The following is a 9436-nucleotide window of genomic DNA, read 5'->3' as shown; positions in this document are numbered from 1 at the left end:
TCGCAGCGCTAAGAAAAATCTGTGATATCGCCCATTGTTTACAATGGGGTCGGCGGCAGCGGCGCCAGCCCCATTGAAAACATCGGGAGTACATTGCACTTTCCTATCACAGCTGTGGCAGAGGTACACGATGCTTTCCCATTGCTTTCAATTGGGCCGGTTCTGCTACCGCCCCATTGAAAGCAATGGGATGCAGGTATGTCCTGGGAAAATGATTTTTCGGGGAAGGGCTTGAAATCATCCCAAACTGTAAGAAAAAGTAAAGAAAAAATTTACTCACCTAGAAGAGCTCTTCTCCCCAGCCTCAGCAGTCATCTTCCGTTTTCTGGAGGCCAGGGATTGAAAAATCCCTGCCTCCAGAAAGCACTGCTCTGTTTGGCTGAGCGCTGTGACCAATCACAGGCAGCACTCAGCTGTCATTCAATGACGGCTGGGCGCGTAATAAACACTGTACATACGCAATTACATTGTGTATGTGCAGCATTTATACCCAACGCTGCTAAACTAGAGCTGGAAATAAAAAATAAAAAAACAAGGAAGGCTGCGCATGACAGCGAGCGTGAGATACACTGTCATGCACAGTTCAAAATGGCTGCCATATGTGGCGATAGGCCGGTTAACACAGTAGTATAAGGGGTTATACATGGGGAAAAACTGCTGCATGGAGCAGTTCTTATAGAATCCTCTGCGGCAGATGTGAACATGTAGCTATATGTGTATTATGTGCCGTCATGGCGCTGTGTTGGCACTGTGACTATGCTGGTATTACATTAGCACCACTGTATTGTTATATAATAGAGGTACTGTATATAGGTGTGGGGACTGTCTTGGACTGTAGAGTTATATAGTGGTGGTTCTGTATAGAGGTATAGGGACAGTCTTGGACTGTATGGTTCTATAATGGTGGTACTGTATAGAGGTATAGGGACAGTCTTTGACTGTATGGTTATATAATGGTTGTATTGTATAGAGGTGTAGGGACTGTCTTGGACTGTATGGTTATATAATAGTGGTACTGTATAGAGGTGTAGGGACAGTCTTGGACTGTATGGTTATATAGTGGTGGTTCTGTATAGAGGTATAGGGACAGTCTTGGACTGTATGGTTATATAATGGTGGTACTGTGTAGAGGTATAGGGACAGTCTTGGACTATATGGTTATATAATGGTGGTACTGTATAGAGGTATAGGGACAGTCTTGGATTCTACGGCTATATAATGGTGGTACTGTATAGAGGTATAGGGACAGTCTTGGACTGTATGGTTATATAATGGTGGTACTGTATAGAGGTATAGGGACAGTCTTTTACTGTATGGTTATATAATGGTTGTACTGTATAGAGGTGTAGGGACAGTCTTGGACTGTATAGTTATATAATGGCGGTACTGTATAGAGGTGTAGGGACAGTCTTGGACTGTATGGTTATATAATGGAGGTACTGTATAGAGGTGTAGGGACAGTCTTGGACTGTATAGTTATATAATGGTGGTACTGTACAGAGGTGTAGGGACAGTCTTGGACTGTATAGTTATATAATAGTGGTACTGTATAGAGGTGTAGGGACAGTCTTGGACTGTATAGTTATATAATGGTGGTACTGTATAGAGGTGTAGGGACAGTCTTGGACTGTATGGTTATATAAAAGAGGTACTGTATAGAGGTGTAGGGACAGTCTTGGACTGTATAGTTATATAATGGTGGTACTGTATAGAGGTTTAGGGACAGTTTTGGACTGTATGGCTGTATAATAGTGGTATTGCATAGATGTGTAGGGACAGTCTTGGACAGTGTGGTCATATAGTGGCGGTACTGTATAGAGGTGTAGGGACAGTCTTTGACTGTGTGGCTATATAATAGTGGTATTGCATAGATGTGTAGGGGCAGTCTGCAACTTTGTGGCAATAAAATTGTGGTTCTGTATAGATGTGTAGGGACAGTCTTGAACTGTATAGTTATATAATGGCGGTACTATATAGAGGTGTAGGGACAGTCTTGGACTGTATGGTTATATAATGGTGGTACTGTATAGAGGTGTAGGGACAGCCTTGGACTGTATGGCTATATAAAAGAGGTACTGTATAGAGGTGTAGGGACAGTCTTGGACTGTATAGTTATATAATGGTGGTACTGTATAGAGGTGTAGGGACAGTCTTGGACTGTATAGTTATATAATAGTTGTACTGTATAGAGGTGTAGGGACAGTCTTGGACTGTATGGTTATATAATGGTGGTACTGTATAGAGGTGTAGGGACAGTTTTGGACTGTATGGTTATGTAAAAGAGGTACTGTATAGAGGCGTAGGGACAGTTTTGGACTGTATAGTTATATAATGGTGGTACTGCATAGCGGTGTAGGGACAGTCTTGGACTGTATGGCTATATAATAGTGGTATTGCATAGATGTGTAGGGACAGTCTTGGACTGTGTGGTTATATAGTGGCAGTACTGTATAGAGGCGTAGGGCCAGTCTTGGACTGTGTGGTTATGTCATGGCGGTACTGAATAGAGGTGTAAGGATAGTCTTTGACTGTATGGTCATATAATGGTGGTACTGTATAGAGGTGCAGGGACAGGCTTGAACTGTGTGCTTATATAATAGTGGTACTGTATAGAGGTGTAGGGACAGTCTTGGACTGTGTGGTTATATAATGGTGATACTGTATAGAGGTGTAGGGACAGTCTTGGACTGTGTGGTTATATAATGGCAATATTGTATAGAGGTGTAGGGAAAGTCTGCAACTTTGTGGCAATAAAATTGTGGTTCTGTATAGATGTGTAGGGACAGTCTTGAACTATATAGTTATATAATGGCGGTACTCTATAGAGATGTAGGGACAGTCTTGGACTGTATGGCTATATAATAGTGGTTCTGTATAGATGTGTAGGGACAGTCTTAGACTGTATAGTTATATAATGGCGGTACTGTATAGAGGTGTAAGGACAGTCTTGGACTGTATGGTCGGTATTACTGCATCTTGACGCCACCAGGAAGTCCAGGTGGAGTCAAGATTGACAGGGGGTGACGCCCCCTGACTCTGATGGGCTGCACAGCGACGTGGGCTGCAGGTCCTGGCTGCACAGCGGCGTGGGCTGCAGGTCCTGGCAGCCCACTTACCAAAATAGGAAAATTCAAGACTGTTGCCCAGTGTCGGCACACAAGGCGGGCCCCCTCTTCCCCAATGTCACTGTAAGATATTGGGCGGCAGCACAGAGGCCACAGTGTCGGGGGGAAGTGTCGGAGTACAGTGTGGGAGGTGGCCGTCGCAGTTTCCAGCAGCAGAGGAGGAGTGGGACACTGCAGCGGGGAAAGGAGGTCTGACAGGCGCTGGCATCCACTCTGCAGGCAGCAAGGAGGAAACTTACAGGCTGGTTCCGGGACAGATGGCTCATGCAGCGCTTGGCCGGGACCCATCCGGTGTAACAGGTGGAGTTGTTCACTGAGCACGCAGTCTCGGCACGGGACTAAGGGCTCATCCAGTGGGCGGCAGTGAAGCATCCCTCTGAAGTGCCGCAGAACACAGCAGTGAGACTCCATACTGCTGCGTGTGCATGGTTTTTCCACCCGCCGTCCTGCCTTACAGTGAGGGTTACTTTTCTTGTTGGCATTACTTTCTTCAGTGCTCAGAAAGTAAGGCTAAGTGGAAAAGCAATCCTCACCCTAAGGCAGCAAGGCATGCAAAAAACTAAGCACAGTGTGCTGCTAGGACCTTGTAGCCTTGAGCTAATTGGGAGCTAGGGGTGTGAGAGAGGCGTTCTCCCTTTCAAACCCCTAGTTTCTGGTGGCATCAAGGTAAACTAATACCGGGACAGTCTTGGACTGTGTGGTTATAAAATGGCAATACTGTAGAGAGGTGTAGGGACATTCTTGGACTGTATGGTTATATAATGGCAGTACTGAATAGAGGTGTAGGGAGTCTTGGACTGTATAGCTATATAATGGTGGTACTGTATATAGGTGTGGGGACAGTCTTGGGCTGTATGGTTATATAATGGCAGTAATGTATAGAGGTGTAGGGAGTCTTGGACTGTATAGCTATATAATGGTGGTTCTGTATAGAGGTGTAGGGACAGTCATTGGCTATATAGCTATATAATGGCAGTACTGTATAGAGGTGAAGGGAGTCTTGGACTGTATACCTATATAATGGTGGTACTGTATAGAGGTGTAGGGACAGTCTTGGGCTGTATGGTTATATAATGGCAGTATTTTATAGAGGTGTAGGGAGTCTTGGACTGTATAGTTATATAATGGTGGTTCTGTATATGGGTGTAGTGACAGTCTTGGGCTGTATGGTTTTATAATGTAAGTACTGTATAGAGGTGTAGGGAGTCTTGGACTATATGGTTATATAATGGTGGTTCTGTATAAAGGTGTAGGGACAGTCTTGGACTGTATAGTTATATAATGGTGGTACTGTATAGAGGTGTAGGGACAGTCTTGGACTGTATAGTTATATAATAGTGGTACTGTATAGAGGTGTAGGGACAGTCTTGGACTGTATGGTTATGTAATGGTGGTACTGTATAGAGGTGTAGGGACAGTCTTGGACTGTATAGTTATATAATGGTGGTTCTGTATTGGGGTGTAGTGACAGTCTTGCGCTGTATGGTTATATAATGTAAGTACTGTATAGAGGTGTAGGGAGTCTTGGACTATATGGTTATATAATGGTGGTTCTGTATAAAGGTGTAGGGACAGTCTTGGACTGTATAGTTATATAATGGTGGTACTGTATAGAGGTGTAGGGACAGTCTTGGACTGTATAGTTATATAATGGTGGTACTGTATAGAGGTGTAGGGACAGTCTTGGACTGTATGGTTATATAATGGTGGTACTGTATAGAGGTGTAGGGACAGTCTTGGACTGTATAGTTATATAATAGTGGTACTGTATAGAGGTGTAGGGACAGTCTTGGACTGTATGGTTATATAATGGTGGTACTGTATAGAGGTGTAGGGACAGTCTTGGACTGTATGGTTATGTAAAAGAGGTACTGTATAGAGGTGTAGGGACAGTCTTGGACTGTATAGTTATATAATGGTGGTACTGCATAGAGGTGTAGGGACAGTCTTGGACTGTATGGCTATATAATAGTGGTATTGCATAGATGTGTAGGGACAGTCTTGGACTGTGTGGTTATATAGTGGCGGTACTGTATAGAAGTGTAGGGACAGTCCTGGACTGTGTGGTTATGTTATGGCGGTACTGAATAGAGGTGTAAGGATAGTCTTGGACTGTGTGGTTATATAATGGTGATACTGTATAGAGGTGTAGGGACAGTCTTGGACTGTGTGGTTATATAATGGTGATACTGTACAGAGGTGTAGGGACAGTCTTGGACTGTGTGTTTATATAATGGCGATATTGTATAGAGGTGTAGGGACAGTCTGCAACTTTGTGGCAATAAAACTGTGGTTCTGTATAGATGTGTAGGGACAGTCTTGAACTGTATTGTTATATAATGGCGGTACTGTATAGAGGTGTAGGGACAGTCTTGGACTGTATGGCTATATAATAGTGGTTCTGTATATATGTGTAGGGACAGTCTTAGACTGTATAGTTATATAATGGCGGTACTGTATAGAGGTGTAAGGACAGTCTTGGACTGTATGGTTGGTATTACTGTATCTTGATGCCACCAGGAAGTCCAGGTGGAGTCAAGATTGAAAGGGGGTGACGCCCCCTGACTCTGATTGGCTGCACAGCGGCGTGGGCTGCAGGTCCTGGCAGCCTACTTACCAAAATAGGAAAATTCAAGACTGTTCCCCAGTGCCGGCACACAAGGTGGGCCCCCTCTTCCCCGATGTCACTGTAAGATATTGGGCGGCAGCACAGAGGCCACAGTGTCGGGGGGAAGTGTCGGAGTACAGTGTGGTAGGTGGCCGTTGCAGTGTCCAGCAGCAGAGGAGGAATGGGACATTGCATCGGGGAAATGAGGTCTGACAGGCGCTGGCATCCACTCTGCAGGTAGCAAGGAGGAAACTTACAGGCTCGTTCCGGGACAGATGGCTCATGCAGCGCTCGGCCAGGACCCCTCCGGTGTGACAGGTGGCGTTGTTCACTGAGCACGCAGTCTCGGCACGGGACTAAGGGCTCATCCAGTGGGCGGCAGTGAAGCATCCCTTTGAAGTGCCGCAGAATACAGCAGTGAGACTCCATACTGCTGCGTGTGCATGGTTTTTCCACCCGCCATCCTGCCTTACAGTGAGGGTTACTTTTCTTGTTGGCATTACTTTCTTCAGTGCTCAGAAAGTAAGGCTAAGTGGAAAAGCAATCCTAGCCCTAAGGCAGCAAGGCATGCCAAAAACTAAGCACAGTGTGCTGCTAGGACCTTGTAGCCTTGAGCTAATTGGGAGCTAGGGGTGTGAGAGGGGCGTTCTCCCTTTCAAACCCCTAGTTTCTGGTGGCGTCAAGGTACACTTATACTGGGACAGTCTTGGACTGTGTGGTTATAAAATGGCAATACTGTAGAGAGGTGTAGGGACATTCTTGGACTGTATGGTTATATAATGGCAGTACTGAATAGAGGTGTAGGGAGTCTTGGACTGTATAGCTATATAATGGTGGTTCTGTATAGAGGTGTAGGGACAGTCTTTGGCTATATAGCTATATAATGGCAGTACTGTATAGAGGTGAAGGGAGTCTTGGACTGTATAGCTATATAATGGTGGTACTGTATAGAGGTGTAGGGACAGTCTTGAGCTGTATGGTTATATAATGGCAGTATTTTATAGAGGTTTAGGGAGTCTTGGACTGTATAGTTATATAATGGTGGTTCTGTATGGGGGTGTAGGGACAGTCTTGGGCTGTATGGTTATATAATGTAACTACTGTATAGAGGTGTAGGGAGTCTTGGACTGTATGGTTATATAATGGTGGTTCTGTATAGAGGTGTAGGGACAGTCTTGGACTGTATAGTTATAAAATGGTGGTACTGTATAGAGGTGTAGGGACAGTCTTGGACTGTATAGTTATATAATGGCGGTACTGTATAGAGGTGTAGGGACAGTCTTGGACTGTGTGGCTTTATAATAATGGTACTCCATAGATGTGTAGGGACAGTCTTGGACTCTGTGATTATATAGTGGCGGTACTATATAGAGGTGTAGGGACAGTCTTGGACTGTGTGGTTATATTATGACGGTACTGAATAGAGGTGTAAGGATAGTCGTTGACTGTATGGTTATAGAATGGTGGTACTGTATAGAGGTGCAGGGACAGGCTTGAACTGTGTGTTTATATAATAGTGGTACTGTATAGAAGTGTAGGGACAGTCTTGGGCTGTGGGGTTATATAATGGTGATACTGTATAGAGGTGTAGGGACAGTCTTGGACTGTGTGGTTATATAATGGCGATATTGTATAGAGGTGTAGGGACAGTCTTCAACTTTGTGGCAATAAAATTGTGGTTCTGTATAGATGTCTAGGGACAGTCTTGAACTGTATAATTATATAATGGCGGTACTGTATAGAGGTGTAGGGACAGTCTTGGACTGTATGGCTATATAATAGTGGTACTGTATAGATGTGTAGGGGCAGTCTTAGACTGTATAGTTATATATTGGCGGTACTGTGTAGAGGTGTAGGGACAGTCTTGGACTGTATGGTCATATAATGGCAGTACTGTGTAGAGGTGTAAGCACAGTCTTGGACTGTATGGTCGGAATTAGTGTATCTTGACGCCACCAGGAAGTTCTGGTGGAGTCAAGATTGACAGGGGGTGATGCCCCCTGACGCTGATTGGCTGCACAGCGGCGTGGGCTGCAGGTCCTGGCAGCCCACTTACCAAAATAGGAAAATTCAAGGCTTACTGTGAGCATGATACATCGGTAGTAGGCACGCAGCCCCAGGTGCAAGACTGTTCCCCAGTGCTGGCACACAAGGCGGGCCCCCTCTTCCCCGATGTCACTGTAAGATATTGGGCGGCAGTACGGAGGCCACAGCGTCGGGGGGAAGTGTCGGGGGACAGTGTGGGAGGTGGCCGTCGCAGTGTCCAGCAGCAGAGGAGGAATGGGACACTGCAGCGGGAAAATGCGGTTTGACAGGCGCTGGCATCCACTCTGCAGGCAGCAAGGAGGAAACCGACAGGCTGGTTCTGGGACTCCTTACTGCTGCGTGTGCATGGTTTTTCGACCCGCCGTCCTGCCTTACAGTGAGGGTTACTTTTCTGGTTGGCATTACTTTCTTTAGTGCTTAGAAAGTAAGGCTAAGTGGAAAAGCAATCCTCACCCTAAGGCAGCACTGCATGCAGAAAACTAAACACAGTGTGCTGCTAGGACCTTGTAGCCTTGAGCTAATTGGGAGCTAGGGGTGTGAGAGGGGCGTTCTCCCTGTCAAACCCCTAGTTTCTGGTGGCGTCAAGGTACACTAATACCGGGACAGTCTTGGACTGTGTGGTTATAAAATGACGATACTGTATAGAGGTGTAGGGAGTCTTGGACTGTATGGTTATATAATGGTGGTTCTGTATAGAGGTGTAGGGACAGTCTTGGACTGTATGGTTATATAATGGCGGTACTGTATAGAGGTGTAGGGACAGTCTTGGACTGTATGGTTATATAATGGTGGTACTGTATAGAGGTGTTGGGACAGCCTTGGACTGTATGGCTATATAATAATGGTACTCCATAGATGTGTAGGGACAGTCTTGGACTCTGTGGTTATATAGTGGCGGTACTGTATAGAGGTGTAGGGACAGTCTTGGACTGTGTGGTTATGTTATGACGGTACTGAATAGAGGTGTAAGGATAGTCGTTGACTGTATGGTTATAGAATGGTGGTACTGTATAGAGGTGCATGGACAGGCTTGAACTGTGTGTTTATATAATAGTGGTACTGTATAGAAGTGTAGGGACAGTCTTGGGCTGTGGGGTTATATAATGGTGATACTGTATAGAGGTGTAGGGACAGTCTTGGACTGTATGGTTATATAATGGCGGTACTGTATAGAGGTGTAGGGACAGTCTTGGACTGTATGGTTATATAATGGTGGTACTGTATAGAGGTGTTGGGAGAGTCTTGGGCTGTATGGTTATATAATGGCAGTAATGTATAGAGGTGTAGGGAGTCTTGAACTGTATAGCTATATAATGGTGGTACTGTATAGAGGTGTAGGGACAGTCTTTGGCTATATAGCTAAATAATGGCGGTACTGTATTGAGGTGTAGGGAGTCTTGAACTGTATAGATATATAATGGTGGTACTGTATAGAGGTGTAGGGACAGTCTTGAGCTGTATGGTTATATAATGTCAGTATTTTATAGAGGTTTAGGGAGTCTTGGACTATATAGTTATTAGAGATGAGCGAGCACCAAAATGCTCGGGTGCTCGTTACTCGAGACGAATTTTTCGCAATGCTCGAGGGTTTGTTTCGAGTAACGAACCCCATTGAAGTCAATGGGCGACTCGAGCATTTTTGTATATCGCCAATGCT

The sequence above is a fragment of the Eleutherodactylus coqui genome, chromosome 1 (assembly GCF_035609145.1).
Source record: "Eleutherodactylus coqui strain aEleCoq1 chromosome 1, aEleCoq1.hap1, whole genome shotgun sequence".
In the NCBI taxonomy this organism is placed as follows: Eukaryota; Metazoa; Chordata; class Amphibia; order Anura; family Eleutherodactylidae; genus Eleutherodactylus; species Eleutherodactylus coqui.
This window is presented reverse-complemented; position numbering follows the sequence as displayed.